General features: G+C 39.3%; 1 long non-coding RNA gene across 1 annotated transcript; it reads right to left on the bottom strand.

Moving 5' to 3' along the window:
* Positions 1–6,714: 6,714 nt before the first annotated feature.
* On the bottom strand, positions 6,715–7,257 carry LOC148292739 (uncharacterized). The gene is made up of 3 exons (XR_015837084.1): positions 7,154–7,257; positions 6,935–7,064; positions 6,715–6,826 (listed from the first exon to the last, which is right to left on the bottom strand). It is a non-coding gene; the product is annotated as an uncharacterized LOC148292739 (long non-coding RNA).
* Positions 7,258–15,627: the final 8,370 nt, after the last annotated feature.

Raw genomic sequence — 15,627 nt, 5'->3', positions numbered from 1 at the left:
TCCTTGCATATCTGACCTGGTTGGTGACTCAGGCTGTATTGGCTCAGGAGGTGCAGTAGGGGCTCTGTTGTAACTAGGTTGGACAACTTGTTTGGCTTTTCTTAATTCATTAATTTTAAAATCAATTAGGGCTTTATCGGCTTCTAAATCTCTTTCTGTGATTGAAGATGACTCGGCAGATGAATGTCTTGCTGGAGGCTTAAAAGATTGACTAGGCGTAGGTAACTGTTCTAATTAGACTGTGGACTTGACTGGCCTATCAAAACTAATTTTAACCGTACCATCTAAATATGGTTGAATATAGTCTAAATCGTTTAGACTACGTTGAACCGGCTTAGGGGGGCATTCAGTAGTTAAAAACCAATCTCTAGGTAAATCTACTTCAGACCATTTAATCATTTGAGGAACTGTAACATTAGCATTAGACGTATGACTCTGGATTAATAGTATTTGACTTTTTGGACTTTTGCTTAAGGCTTGGAAATTCATATTCGTACCTGTGACTTTATAATAAATACTGTAAATTAAAGCTAAAGGTTGGGTACCTGATAAAACATTATACCCATTAGTTTTAATATTTAAAGTTAAAACTTTTAAGATATGAGGATCACTAAGACTTACTGTAAAATCTGGGTAACAATCAAAGTGAACTGGACCATGGCATAAACTTGACTCAATGATTCCTAAGACTCCATCTTGGAAATCATTAAATCTGGCATCTCTTAAACTTAATAAAATTGCGGCTTTAAGACCTAACTTAGTTAAGGGTTTAACTGCGACTTTAACTAATCCTATATGCAGAAAATTATTGCCTTCTTTCCTATGCTTCTTTATTGCATCTAAATTAAGTAACTGGCATGTTTCATGTTCTTTTCCTAAGGCATAGACTTGTTCTACTGTCTTGATATGCGTAGTTGTTTTAAATGCATTAATTGACCATTTTTGCTTATAAATTTCCATACTAGGGACTCTAGGTATATTCCAATCATCACAATGTAATTTACCACTACTTGACTCATATTCTAATTCTTCTTCATTAACTATGTCTGGCACTTGGCTTAAACTGGTTCTAGAACTAGAAGAATTAATTAAATTGGTTCTAAATAAAAGACTCATTTTGCTTACGTGTTTAATTTAAATCAACTTAATTAGAAAGACTCTTACATGACTTCTAAATTAGAAAGACTCTTGGGTAATTCCTAAGACTGACTCTAAGATACCTAAGAACCTATGGGTTGTCTCTCTCTCTCTCACCTTCTCGTGCCTAACCGCTCATGCCTCTACCTGGGACTTACTGTTTGGTAAAAAGGTCTCACCTTACGGACTTTTGAGAGAGGGGAACCTAAGGAACTAGATAACTTGGAAGAGACTTGGAAGTAACCTGGGAGACTTACTAATTCAGAAGTAACTTGGGAGACTTGCTAACTCAGAAGGCTTAAATCAGCCACTTGGGCGATATGAGTAGCAAACTTAGACTCAACTCTTTCAACTCTTTCGGCTCTGATAACAGAAGGGGACTAGGACCTATAATCTAGAAGTACTAGATTAAAAAGGATATTTAACTAGTTATAGGCGGAAGACTTGACTTTCATTTGGCTTATGTTTTTAATGACTTGAAGACTTTAGGGCAAGGAGACTTTGTCTAATGGAGGTGATGACTTAGATAATCAATTTGGAGGAAGAAGAAGGCTTTGAAGAATCAGAGCAAGTGATAATAAAAGCTTAGAATGGAGTAAATGCACACTATTAAAATATAAATATATAAACCTATCATAAATTAAGTAGAAAATGAACATAAGAGAATAAATTGTATAAATGAAAAACTATGAGATAACTGGATTGAATCAAATTGAAAATACAAATTATTGAGAATAATTGTATACTCATAAATTAGAATTTGAAGGATTATTAAGATAACTCAGAAAATAATATTAATTGGAAATATTATTAACTGAGGAAGCTTTGACAAACAAAGTAAGAACTTACAGAAATCTTAGTTCAGTGAAAGCAAGCAATGCCACGCAGGACACTATATATATATATATATATATATATATATATATATATATATATATATATATATATATATATGTGGATTCGTTTTCGAGTTGAGATTCTTGGACTTGTGCTTTGTGAGTACTATGCACAGGTATGAACGTTTGATTTATAGTTTGGAAAGTGTTGTTTCGCAATGTACGCCTTGGATAGGGTATGGTTGCGGGAAAGAATGATAAAAGGAAAGGAACTTATAAAGTGTTTAGTGGTTGCCTTGTCGAATTTAATGTTGTAAATGAATCTAAATTTAATCGTTGGCATTACTTTAAATAATCGTATATTATTTGAATCGTGATTGTTGATTTAAGAACTACGTGTGGCTTGATCCCTCACAAAGGGGTACGTAGGTAGCCTAGGGTTTAACCAAGGTGCAGTCGCAAAATAAACTGTTTGAGCTGTGCTTATATTATTCTAAGTGTGGAAATGAATCTTGGAAGGAGAAAGGTTAAGCATTACAGCAGCTATCAGAAGATACTCTTAGTGGGAGAAGGAGACTTCTCTCTTTCTGTCTGCAATTTGACTCTGTGTTTGGTTTTAGAATTTACATTTTGGAATTGACCCCAGAGAAACAGCAGATAGAGGGGACCAAAGATTTTGTCTTTCAAATGAAACAACCTAGAAGGTTCCTGATTGAAATCATTTGCATCTTAATTGTGTAGAGTCATTTATGGATAAGTAATAGTTAAAGGGGCTGAAATGTGAAATCTTTTATTGTAGAGTCTTTGATGCTAAAGTTTGGTGATTTTAAACTGTGTTTTTGACAGGCTGAAAAATTTGGTAAAGTTCGTTTTTCAGGGGAGACTGGCCGAAATTTCGGTAGAAAGTCTTGAGCCTCTTTTCCTTTGTTTTCGGAGAAGAGGATGTTGTTAGTAAGTGAGCCCGGCATTGGTTTGATGTCGGAAAACCACAGGGTTCATCACAGATTCTAAGGAATTCGGGACGGGTTCTGTTAGGGTGCATTTTGGTGCCTCCAAAACCGCATCAAAAGAATTGCAGTCGGATTTTTCTAGCCAACTTTGTTTAAGAATGCCTACGCATTTGTAGCTCCTTGTGATCGATGCCAATGCATTGGAAATATTTCTAGCAAATGCCATTGAATAATATTCTCGAGGTTGAATTATTCAATGTTTGGGGAATAGATTTCACGGGACATTTTCCAGAATCTTGGAAAAATAATTATACATTTCTGCCTGTTGATTATGTGTAGAAATGGATTGAAGCCGTCGCTCTCCCTACAAATGATGCCAAGGATGTTATCAAATTTTCACCAGGTTCGTGACTCCACGTGCCATCATCTTTGATAGAGGTACACACTTTTGCAATGGTCAATTTAATTCTCTTCTAGCAAAATGTGGCATTACCCACAAGGTTGCCACGCCTTATCATCCACAAACTAGTGGGCAAGTTGAAGTTTCCAATAGAGAATTAAAGAGAATTTTGGAAAAGACAATGAGTGCTTCAAGAAAGGATTGGTCATTGAAATTAGATGATGCATTATGGGCTTATTGGATGATATTCAAATAGGCATGTCGCCTTATTGTCTAGTTTTTGGGAAGGCTTGTCACTTACCAGTGGAGTTATAACATAAGGCATATTGGGCAATCCAAACACTCAATTTTGACATGATTGTTGCATGTGAAAAACGGGCACTTCAATTGAATGAGATGGATGAGTTTCGTAATGAAGCTTATGAGGCTGCCAAGATTTATATGGAATGTACAAAGAAGTGGCATGATAAGCATATTCTAAGGAAGGATTTCTTTGCTGGTTAGAAATTTCTCCTATTTAATTCTTCTATTTACAATCTTGCAAAGGTTTCCTTCTGGAGCTATTGAAGTTTGACATGAAGAAAAAGGCACTATTTTCAAAGTACATGGCCAACGGTTCAAGCCATACTCGGAAGTCAATTTTGACCAACAAAAGACTTCCATTCCTCTGCGTGATCTAGAGTGATTTGTAACATCCCGACCCAATTTAAGGGTTTATTTAATTATTTAATTATGAAATTACATTTTTGCCCTTGGGGGTAAGGGTAGTTTAGTCCCTTTTTGTTTGGGTAGGAAATTGGGAAATTGGGTGGCACCGTTAGGTAGAGCTCGCCGATACGAGTTCGTGGACTGGAGGCACGCTCAATTCCGAGTTGTAACGAATGAGAAAAGGTCTAAAAATAGAAAGGACGTATCGGGAATTATTGAAATTGTCCAAAAATCTTAAATACCCAGCTCTCTCTCTCTCTCTCTCTCTCTCTCTCTCTCTCTTCCTCCTACGATACAGTCACTATGCAAATAGTGACTGTTCGACTTCCCGACGAGGAATCAGACCTGTCTAGCCACCACTGGAGACGGGATCGGTTGGAAAATGACCGGCCAGGGAAGGCGAATTCATCTGGCTAACTTTCCAGCCACGACAACCACTCATGGAGGCGCTAAGAGCTTCTAAAGCTCCGGTTGTTTCATAATTTTTCGATGTCGTTTCTAGGGACTCCGGCCACCAAATTTGTCGATCCAGGTATGATTCTTCATCTACTCAACATGCTCTAGCTAATGGTATGGTTGGTTAGGATCAATTTGGAGTGTTTAGAGTTCGATCTAAAACCTAGGTTTTTCTCCGACTGTGAGGTGCTTTTCCGGCTAGCTCTGGCCACTTTTTGGCTGGGTTCCAAGACCAAAACACGTTTCCCTAGGTGTGGTGGTTCTAATGGTATAGATCGAGAATTGGAATCTTGGGTACTCCAAATCAATGAGTTTAGGGTTATGTAAAACGACTACCATCCGATCGTACGGTCAGGAGCGACCCGACCGATCAATCAAGACCAAACACTTAGAACTTGTTAAGTATACATTGTGGGACTGATAGGAACTTACTAATCAATAATTGGAGGTCACGGGCCCAACGGGCCTAATTAACCAAGTTCCACGATCGAGGTCAAATTAACTATCGACTCGTGATGAAACTCTTGGGATGAGCTTAACTTCCTAATAAGGGCTAATAGAAATTGTTGGATAGCAAACTGGAGGTCATGGACCTTGCGTTCCCAGTTGACTTGGATAGTGGGCCATGTCGGCTCAGTTGAGGTCATTTAGTATGTTGTAGTTGTGAGGGGATGTGGTTTAAAAAAATAAAATAAAATAAGCGTTGTTTTTCCAAACATTGAATTGCATGCATAAATTTGAATGAGAATGTGGTCTATTTTTTATTTATTAGATTATGGAAAGTATGGTCTAATCGGATTATGGGATTAGTGAGATTGTATGCATATCTGATGTTGGTTTTAACAATATCGTATGATCTTACTGGTATTGATTGTTGAAGATAAGGCATATGTTTTTTTAGTATGAATTTGGAAATTAATTTTTTTTGGTTAAGGAGGTTATGAAAAGGTATTATCGGATTGGTTTCAATTTTTTATAGTGATGAGGATTTCTGAGAATATATAGTCATTATTATTAGGGAGCTTTAGTAATATACCCAAAATAGGGGCTGAAATTATAAAAAAACCCTACATGAAATACACTTTAGAAACATACCCAAAAATCATTTACTACATACAAAATGAGTGTTGAATTTCTTATAAATTACATGACTGCCACTAACTAACTTAAAAGAAGCCCAATACAAAAATCACAAAAAGACCCAAAACAAGCCCAACTCAGACTTTTAAAAAAACCCAAACTTAAGTATTAAAAAAAAAAAAAAACACGAAAACCAAGGGCATGTCCCCACGATCCTTCCTTCTCCATTGATCCTCTGCAAACCATGTCATAGAAATACATTGTTAATACCATATCATAGAAGTACATTGTTAATACCATTTTATAGAAACATATTGTTAATACCATTTCATAGAAACAAATTGTTAATACCATTTCATAACAAAAAAAAAAAAAACATTGTTAATACCATTTCATACCAAAAAAAAAAACCATTATTAATACCATTTCATACAAAAAGACATTGTTAATACCATTTCATACAAACAGAACATTGTTAATACAATTTCTTACAAAAAAACCATTGTTAATACCATTTCATACAAAAAACAAAATTTAATACCATTTTATATTTAAAAAAAAAAACCCAAAAAATCCCAGCAAGACATTCGATATCCTTTGAAGAAACCATCTCAAATTGTCTACAGTTTCACCAGATACAATTGCAAAGGCAAAAGGAAATACCTCTGCAAGAAAAAAAAAGTACACTGTTAATACTATGTCATAGAACTATATTCCTAGTAAAAATCACATTCTGCATATCATAAACTTCAAGTGCACAACCATATATATAGAGCAAAATATAGAGCATGCTTTGTTATTGAAAATCTGTTAATACTATGTCATAGAAGTACACTGTTAATACCATGTCATAGAAATCAACTCAGTTGCAAGGTATGAACTGTTGTTATACTGTTCATACCAATCACTGGAAGTTAACAACTACATCATTTCATTTGCATAATCGGTACGATAAAAGTGTACAACTTCATACCACTCAAAATCAATTAAATCATTTCATTTGCATAAATAATTGATCCTTCATCACTCCACATACCATAAACATTGAAGAATCCGAAATGTGACACTTAGAATAAGATAATATGCTATCTAACAGCAAATTCTTATATACATTTGTGTATGATAAGTCTGGTAAACTCACAACAGGCAGGATTAGGGGACCAGACGTGGCCAGATAAGTTGTCACCCTCATCCATCATGCTCATGGCACAAGAAGTCTCTGTCATACCATATCCTTCAATTACTTGACAGCCAAAGCACTTGCGATTTTCGTTACATATGCAGCAAAAATTTCATTGGTCTTAACACTTGAGAAAAAAAAAATGAAATTTTTTTTAAAATTGCATTCTATAAGATAGCCAACTTACACTCTAAGGAAGTCCATGACATCAGGGGACAAGGGTGAAGCACCAAATCCCATAAAACGAACTCGACCTCCAAGCTTTTCCTTTATTTTGTTGAACACCAATCTGTCCCATATTGGTGATCCATTCGAACCTGAAAGAATTGTTTAACATAGAGAAATTTAACAACAGCATGACTTAAGTAATAGCCTATGAGAAGGTGAAGTTATTAGTGTATATTACCACTCATTATGGATTGCTTCTTGGAACTGTAGGCAGTTTGAAACAGTCTCTCCCTTAGAATCCTAGATGTTTTAACAGAATTTACAATTATGTGATGGACTGAATTAGATATGACATGGAGACCACATGAACAATAATAAACAATACTTTTAAGCAGCAGCCAACACTTGTATGTATCATTTCTCATTTATTGCATCTTCTTCTATCAGATCTATAACCATAAGAAAAGACCAATGTGGCTATTAAAGCACAAACAGTGAAAACAAGGAATGACACCAATGAGATAGAAAGAAACATATTATACCACGACCACAACCGAAGTAGAAGTCGCACTCCCATCCAGATTCTGCGCGATAAGTGCTCCCAGTTGTAACTGATAAGCAAGCATTCAGTTCAACTAACATTAGTACAAACTCTACAGCCACATGCACCTAAGATAAGATCTACAACAATGTATTTCTTCAATATGAAAACTAGCCAGCATGGTGCAAGAGAAGTTAGGGAAACCTTGATGATTTGGTGAATCCTGTAGGTCCCAAAAGTCATATGGTGAACTCCATAGATCCCAAGCCAAGAATTTCTAAGGCATATATATATAATATCATGAAATGCAAATACAACGAAGTCATGATTCTATGACCATGACATTAGAGCACAAAGATAGTTAAGTTCAAATGCTGTAACTTGAGAGAGTGCTCAACCTTAGGCTCAGAATATCATGTCAACCAAGTCCAATTATCCAACAACTTATTTTATGAAAATGGAACCCAAATCGTAATCAGCAGTACACCACTAGAAGTTTAATGAATAATGTAGGCCTCAGTGTTACGACTGTCGAGGTTCTGGTCGTTCATGCCTTCGATCGCGTCCCTCATGGCCTTCTCTTTGCTGAAGGTGACGAAGCCGAAGCCGAAGGCCCTGGACCTCCCGATCTCACGGTCATTGATGATCTGGAAACACAAAAAGAAATCAAATCAAATCAGATTCGTCCATCAAAACCAAAACGTCGGAGTATAATCAAACAAATACACAATAATAAACAAAAATGAAAAGGAATCGATTGATCTTCAATCTTTGGGAGAGAAAGATCAAGTAACATAGAGAAACAGAAGATCAAGTAGCAGAGAAAGAACATGCGTCAAATGGCCCTTCGATTCGATGATCTCACCGAACAGAGAAAAGGCCCTCTCCAGCGCATCATTGTCGGTGGCCGAGGCGAGCCCTCCGACGAAGCTTAGAACGATGAGGTTGAACGAAAACTGAGGTGGAAGAACAAAAACTGAAAATTGGGGTTGAAGATGAAGATGAAAGATTGGAGGTCGTGAAATGAGTTATGATCTGGTATTGATTAGAATTCCAATTTTATGTTAAAAAGGGTAATAAAGGACTTTCATCTTAATAATTAAATTTAAAAATATACAGCTGTTGATTTTTGGGTGTGTTTATATACATTAAATAGTATAGGGTATTTTTATAGTTTTATGTCTAGGAATGGGTATTTAACTAAATTTCTATTATTATTATCGGTATTATTATTATGGTTTTTACTATTGTTATCATTACAATTATTGTCATTATCATTATTATGTATAAAGGTTTGCATGTTGTGACAGGACCCGACCCAAATTCCACTTTGAAATCCGAGCCGAACCCTGTGCGTGTCTGACACTTGGCAAGTGCCGGGCACAAATGACCTAATTGGCCTTCTAGTCAAGATTTTAATAAAACCTTGGTTTGACTTATGCCAAAAATTTGGCAGAGTCTCCCATGTGACCTTGTTTAGCTGCCTGTAGTCAATACACAATCTCATAGTGCCATCATTTTTCTTTACAAACAACACTGGAGCGCCCCATGGTGAGAAACTGGGTCAGATGAAACCCTTATCCACCAGCTCCTATAACTAAGTCTTTAACTCCCTTAACTCTGCTGGTACCATTTTGTACGGCGCCTGAGAAATGGGGTTCGTATCTGCGACGAGCTCAATAGTGAACTCAATTTCTCAGTGAGGTGGTAAACCTTGAAGATCCTCTGGAAACACATCTGGAAATTCCTGTACCACTGGAATATCCTCCAACCTCAATCCACTATCTCGGGTGTCAATAACATGCGCCAAATATCCTGAACATCCTTTCCCGAGCAATCGTCTTCCCGTCATAGCTGAAATGAGGCAAGATGGAAGGACTCTACGCTCACCATAAAATGTCAGCTCAGGTCATCCGGGACTACAGATCACGACCTCTTTCCTGAAATAGTCTACTGAGGCATGATGTTTGGCCAACCAATCCATGCCCAGAATTACATAAAAAACACAACATATCTAAGGGAATTAGATTTGCCTCCAGAAACATGTCCCACTTGAGAACCGTCATTGGTGCGGCCCCTATTCGACCTCCCACTTGAGACTGTTCTACTTGTTCTGGTTTAGGATGGGGATCCTGTCCCCTAAGTCGGGACGACTGTCTAGTCCCTCGGCGAGTGCCACCACGTTTACAGCCCATGATTCTGTCACAAGAAACTCTACAGGAAGTTAACCTAATGCTCTGATTCCAAGTTGACAGGACCCGACCCAAATTCTACTTTGGAATCCAAGTCAAACCTTGTGCGTGTCCGACACCTGGCAAGTGCCGGGCACAAATGACCTAATTGCCTTTCTAGTCAAGGTTTTAATAAAACCTTGGTTTGACTTCTGCCAAAAATTTGGCAGAGTCTCCCCTGCAATTTGACCAATCCCAAAATTACATCTGTTAAACAAAAATGTAAATATGTACACCAACTGCCAGCATGCTAATAATTACATTCTAATAGTTAAACATGCGTTCTAGGGCAATACCAGAGCATCTACACATAATAGGTTACAAGTATAAAATAATTATACAAATCCCTACATAAGCAAATGTCGTAGCGGTAAGTGGTCTCGGCCTAGTGGTGGTGCACTGAAGCACGACTACTGCCTGGGGGCGCAAAACATTAAAAAGGTGAGTGGACCAAAAACAAAGTTTTCTGAAAATACATAAGAACGTACTAACCCCACTGTAAAAACAGTTATAAAACTAAATCATTTTCTTAATTATACTCGTACTGAAAGTTTGATCTCGATCGGACGGTCGGTTGCTCACGATCACATGATCGGACGGACGGATAGTTTTCCGTAATCCTAACCCTAGGGTTTGCATTTTTGGAGTATCCGGGACTCCGATTCATGATCCATTGAATCCTACACAATCCTAAAATTACCTAGATCAACATATTCTAGTTTGACTACGATCCAATGGTCCAAACGTATTGAACTCGAAAATCGCGCAATATACGAGATCCGTTCAGGGTTCAAACGTTGTCTGAATTGACATCCGCAAATTCCTATGCACTCGTGAGGACACGAGGATCATTCTAGGACCAAGAGTGGTCCTTGACACCTGGCTCACGCACCGGCAACGCGTGGGTGTGTCTAACAAATTTCAACGGCCGGAAATTCTCCATACTGCAGGCCCAAACTCCTACCCTAGGTAAAACACCTAATTTGGAACCACTTCTGTTCTTGGACTATGGCTAAAAAGTGGCCGGAATCGGCGTCCCAAAACTGGTAGAATTTTGAATCCAAAATGTACCCTTGAAACCTCAACATTTCTCAAATCATACCCAACCTTCAGCTAGATCATGGAAAATAGCTAGAAATCCATACCTAATTCGTCCGATTTGGCGACCGGAGGACGACGAATGGAGCCGACGAAATCCTGTCAAAACCGATGGGATTTTCTATTTTTTTCCGTCGGTTCGCAGCGGCGGAAGGCGGAAGGAGGGACGGGGCTTGGCTGCGGGGGTGACGCCAGTCAGATCCTGACCGGTCCGATGGGCTATGGCGGTCATTGGTGGCAGTTTGGAGGTGGGTTGGCGGGCTGAAGGAAAACAAGGGGGGGGGGGGTGGTCGTGTGAGGAAGAAGAGAGAGTGAGGAGAGAGAGAAGGAGAAAGTCAGAAATCTGATTTTCCAAAATTACAATTTTGCCCACTACGTGTCTATGGACTTGTTTTGTTGCGCTCTACGCAACGGTACAAGCGGATTTCCCAAATTCCTTCCCGGTTAAAAATCAACTTTAAACCTAATAAATTATTCCAAGGGTAAAATAGTCTTTTTCTCTATTAAATTATTAATTAAATATTAATTAAGGTTTGGGTTATTACATATTGACTGGGAAGTGGGACTATATATATATATAATATTGGAATATGGGTTTGTGGATTGCACCATCATATGTACCTTCCCTTGTTCGATATGGATGATAACCACACGTGCATTGAGGGATTTTCCGACATGTGAGATGTTGATGACTTGGCACCCTTGGCAAGGTGTGCCGTAGGCCTTGACCGGCATTCCTCATGCGCAAGACTTGTTTCAACCGCATGTGTATTGAGGATTCTACATTGCATGTCTGGGGAGCAATAGTCCTCTGGTTGAACTACCCATTCCCTAGACACATGAGTATTGAGGATTTTGACATGTGGTCTAGTGAAAAAAATCCCCGTGTTGGACTGTTTTCCCTTGGTACATGATGACAGTATGGGTTGTGTAATATAGATATATACATATATAGATAATGGGTACAAGATTAGGAGAAGGAAAGGGTGAGTGTTATATGTGATATAAATTGGGTTGTGGGGATAGTGCGAATTGATGCTTGTTTTGATATTGGATCACGTTACTGTCTGTGGGAGCTTGGAATTTGAATATGGTTGTGGAAAAAGGGATGTTTGGATATTGGCATTGGATTATTTAGATATCCGATTATTATTATAAATATCTTACGTGTTCATCTGAGTTTATTATATTTATTAAGTAAATGAATAATGTTTATTGGTTTATTGGAAATTTGGTTGTGGGTTGAGTTTTCATTATCTAATTATATGACCTTGTGTTTTGGGATTTGGGATAGCGGTTTTGAGTTCCAGCCTCACGGACATTGAGGATTCCGTCGTATGTGTCTGGGGATTTAGTTCCAATCGCATGGGCATTGAGGATTCCATTGTTCGTGTTTGCCGCACGAGCGTCGAGGATTCCATTGTGTGTGTTTAGGAAATCTGTATATGTAAAGATAAAGGAATAATGGGAACAATGATGGGAAAGTCAGTATAAGTTTTATATTGTTATTCAAGTTGGATTTTCTTGAGTTTGTGCAATGAGACTACTCTGCACAGGCATTAGTATCTTTAAGTAAGGTTCGATTTGAAACTTGGTTTAGACTGATTTATTAGATTGTATGCGAATAATATCATTACTGAGAGAACTACGTGTGGCTTGATCTCTCAGTAAGGGTACGTAGGCAACCTAGGTGTAGCCAAGAAATAAACTGTGTGAGTTGTGCTTGAATTGCATCAAAATATATCATTGAATCTGTTAATGGTTATTGAGTCTTAAACTTGAAGTGGTTTGCAAATAAGGTTTAGAATTGTTTTTGTTTTGTAGGCCCGAAGGAGTGTACTACTTGTCGAGGAGAGGAGTCGTCGTGCACACCAAGGTAGGTCAAATTTTAAGTTTCCTTCTTCTTTTCATCTTCATGGTGAAGGCTTGCTGGTTGTCGTCATGACCGACGTTGTCACCAGCGAAGGTGGCGTTGCGACAGCTGTTGAAGCGGCAGCCGCAATCTTTTATTTTTTCTTTTGCTCATGACAAGGACTGGCAGGGTTGGCCCAACCAGTTGTTGCTATGAGGTGGTGGTTGGAGTGGTGGGTTGATGGCGGCACAGCCGCGGCTGGTGCAGTCTTTGGCGGTGGCTGCTGCTTTTCTTTGATGCGGGCCTCGTTGCTGGGCCACAGCTTTTGCTACAGTTCGGCAGCTGGGCAGTCTCATGACCTCTGCTATGGGTGCTGATGGCAGTAGCCTGATGGTGGTTGCTACTTTTTTTTTTTTTTTGGAAGCTGTGTCGTGACCTACTAGGCAGGTTGCAGCTCGGCTTGGGCCAAGGTGTTGTGTCTGCGTCTCAGGCCGCATGGCCTTCTTCCCTTTTTTGCAGCTATTTGTTGATCATGTCTTCCGATGATGATAGCCGATCACCAAGTTCACGAGGACCTTTGTACCTGTGGGGTGGCTCCAAGGTGCACAAGAAGAGATTCCTGGCTAATCTACATTGCGTTATGTCTGAGGCTCACTTCCAGAAGTGGCGTGCCACTATGCTTCTGCCATACCTGATGACGTGCATGTCAAGTTGGCGGAGTCTTCGATTGACGATGCGCCTTGTGTGGATCCGAATGATCCAGATGCTAGGATTATCAAATTCTGTCTCTTCTATTTCTCCTTGGGCTTCACGTTCCTGTTGTCGAAGTTGTTCAGGAAGGTGTTCTGCAGCATGGAGTGTACCCCCAGCCAATGTACTCCGATCGTCTACAAGGCGATCATGTGTTTTGAGAATTTGAGCCGTTTCTTTAAGCTGGATCTGACGGTTAGAGAATTCTTCTACTTATTCCAAGTGAGGCACTACAAGAAGTATGCCCAGGTCCGTGTATGCAAAGCCAAGATATTTGACAGTCTCAGCCAAGGAGATCATGTATGGCATGCTAATGTGTTAGAGGTTAGCGGACGATGGGAAGGAGAGGTCGGCCATGGTCAACTTGTTCCCATCACCTACTGCAATGTTACGTCATACTTCTACTGATTTGCTTTGATTTTGTTTGAATTCTTTGATGTGTGACTAACTGACTTCTGTCTTCTGCTTGTAGAGAATGACATCTACAAGAAACTGGATCTCGGGGGCAAGGCTAAGATCTGTTGGGCCCTGAACATCCCTACAAGGTTTCGTGAATGACGTTGGCTGTTGAGCGAGTATTTGGAGAAAGCTGGTGGTCTTCCCCTACTAAGGATGTTGAGAGATGGAAGCAGTATGGCCTAGATTTGGATGATCACCTGCCAAACGAGAGGAGTCCTCGACCGAACCCCCTAAAAGAGGAAGGCTAAGTTCTCTAAAGATAAAGATGCAACTTCGTAGGCAAGGGATGCTCTCCACTAAGGAAGAAGCCAGAACTTCCTTATAGTGTGATGAAATCTTATTCAAAAGAGGTCTGGTCTACTGGGAAGAATCAAGTAGGAGCTGCTTCTTCGTCGTCTGCCAGAGTAAGATTCCACTGTCTTGTGCAAAGAAACTGTCTTGAACAAGACCTGTACTCCAAAGGAACCCAAGGTGTTAGATACTTTGAAGCCCAAATCCTTTAATGGGAAGAGGGAGGCGAAGGAGCTGGACACGTTCCTATGGAATATCGAAATGTATTTCAAGTATCTCACATTATCACTGACAATGATCTAATGTTATGGCTACCTTAAGAGAGTCATAGTGGTGGAAGTGATGACATCGATCTTGCCAGGATGATCATGAATCTCTGTTAGCTGATAACCGGTGGAGAGTAGACCGGTGGTCAGTGACCTGGCTAACTTGTTGATCTTGGTCTCCAAGGCCATCTGCTTCCCTCGTCTACATGAATTCCGTCGATCACGACTTGTGCAATTTGGATGTTGATGATGAGGACGTCATTGTGCTCAATAGGGTCAAGACCGATTAGTCTTTCTTCTAGAAGTAGGATTGTTTTTAATCGCTAGGGAGCTGGTTAGGACTTGGGAGGTTACAATTGCCTGTTTAATGTTGCTCTTATTTTCCTTCCTGGTCAGCCCAGCTTCCTCGGAGTCGGCCATGATCGTTCTTTAGAAGCATCATTGTTCTCGATTTGTTGGATAACCTTCTTTGCCATGAACTCTATGCAATGGCCTTCTCTTACAATGTCCTTGAGGTGTTTCTTCCAAGATTGATAGTTAGCCATGTAATGCCCGTGAGTCATATGGAAGGCACAGTGTTTGTTGTAGAGGTGGCAGCCTCTTCAGGTAGGGCTTATCTTTCACTTGGGCTAGGATTTGGTGTATTGGGATTGTGAACTCCGTGTAGCCCTTATCTGCTGGAGCGCCATCTTGGGGTTGTGTCTTTTTCGTGGTGAAGAGCGGATCCGATGTGGAGGTTGATATGTCCAAGGTCAACTTGGATCGTAGGGGCAAAATCAAGGAAGGAACGATCCAAAGATGTGGTAGCAGAGATGGAGAAACGGCTTTCAAAGATGGAGAATGCGATGGTCAAGTTCGATAATCGACTCGAGGAGGATGTCCTTACTAAGGTAAGATTCGAAAGTGTGGTGGAAGAGCTTTGAGGCCAATTTCAAGGAGCCTTCAACTTCATGCTGGACCTTAATGTCCAAACCAAACTATTCTTGTGATTGATATTGAGGAGTATTAAATCTTGTTCGTTTATTTATTTGTCCACTACTTGAATCCCAAGTTAGCATACTTACAAAAGTACACACAATTTTATAAAAACTTAAACTTATCTTCCAAAACCTGACGATTTGTTTCTATAACTATAAACATTTATACAACTCTCCTTCTTCAATAGTAGTTTTCTTCATTCAAACTTATAATAATCACTTCGGATGGTGATTGAACTTCTATAGG

The sequence above is a fragment of the Prunus avium genome, chromosome 7 (assembly GCF_965620075.1).
Source record: "Prunus avium chromosome 7, drPruAviu1.hap1.1, whole genome shotgun sequence".
Lineage (NCBI taxonomy): Eukaryota > Viridiplantae > Streptophyta > Magnoliopsida > Rosales > Rosaceae > Prunus > Prunus avium.
This window is presented reverse-complemented; position numbering and strand designations above follow the sequence as displayed.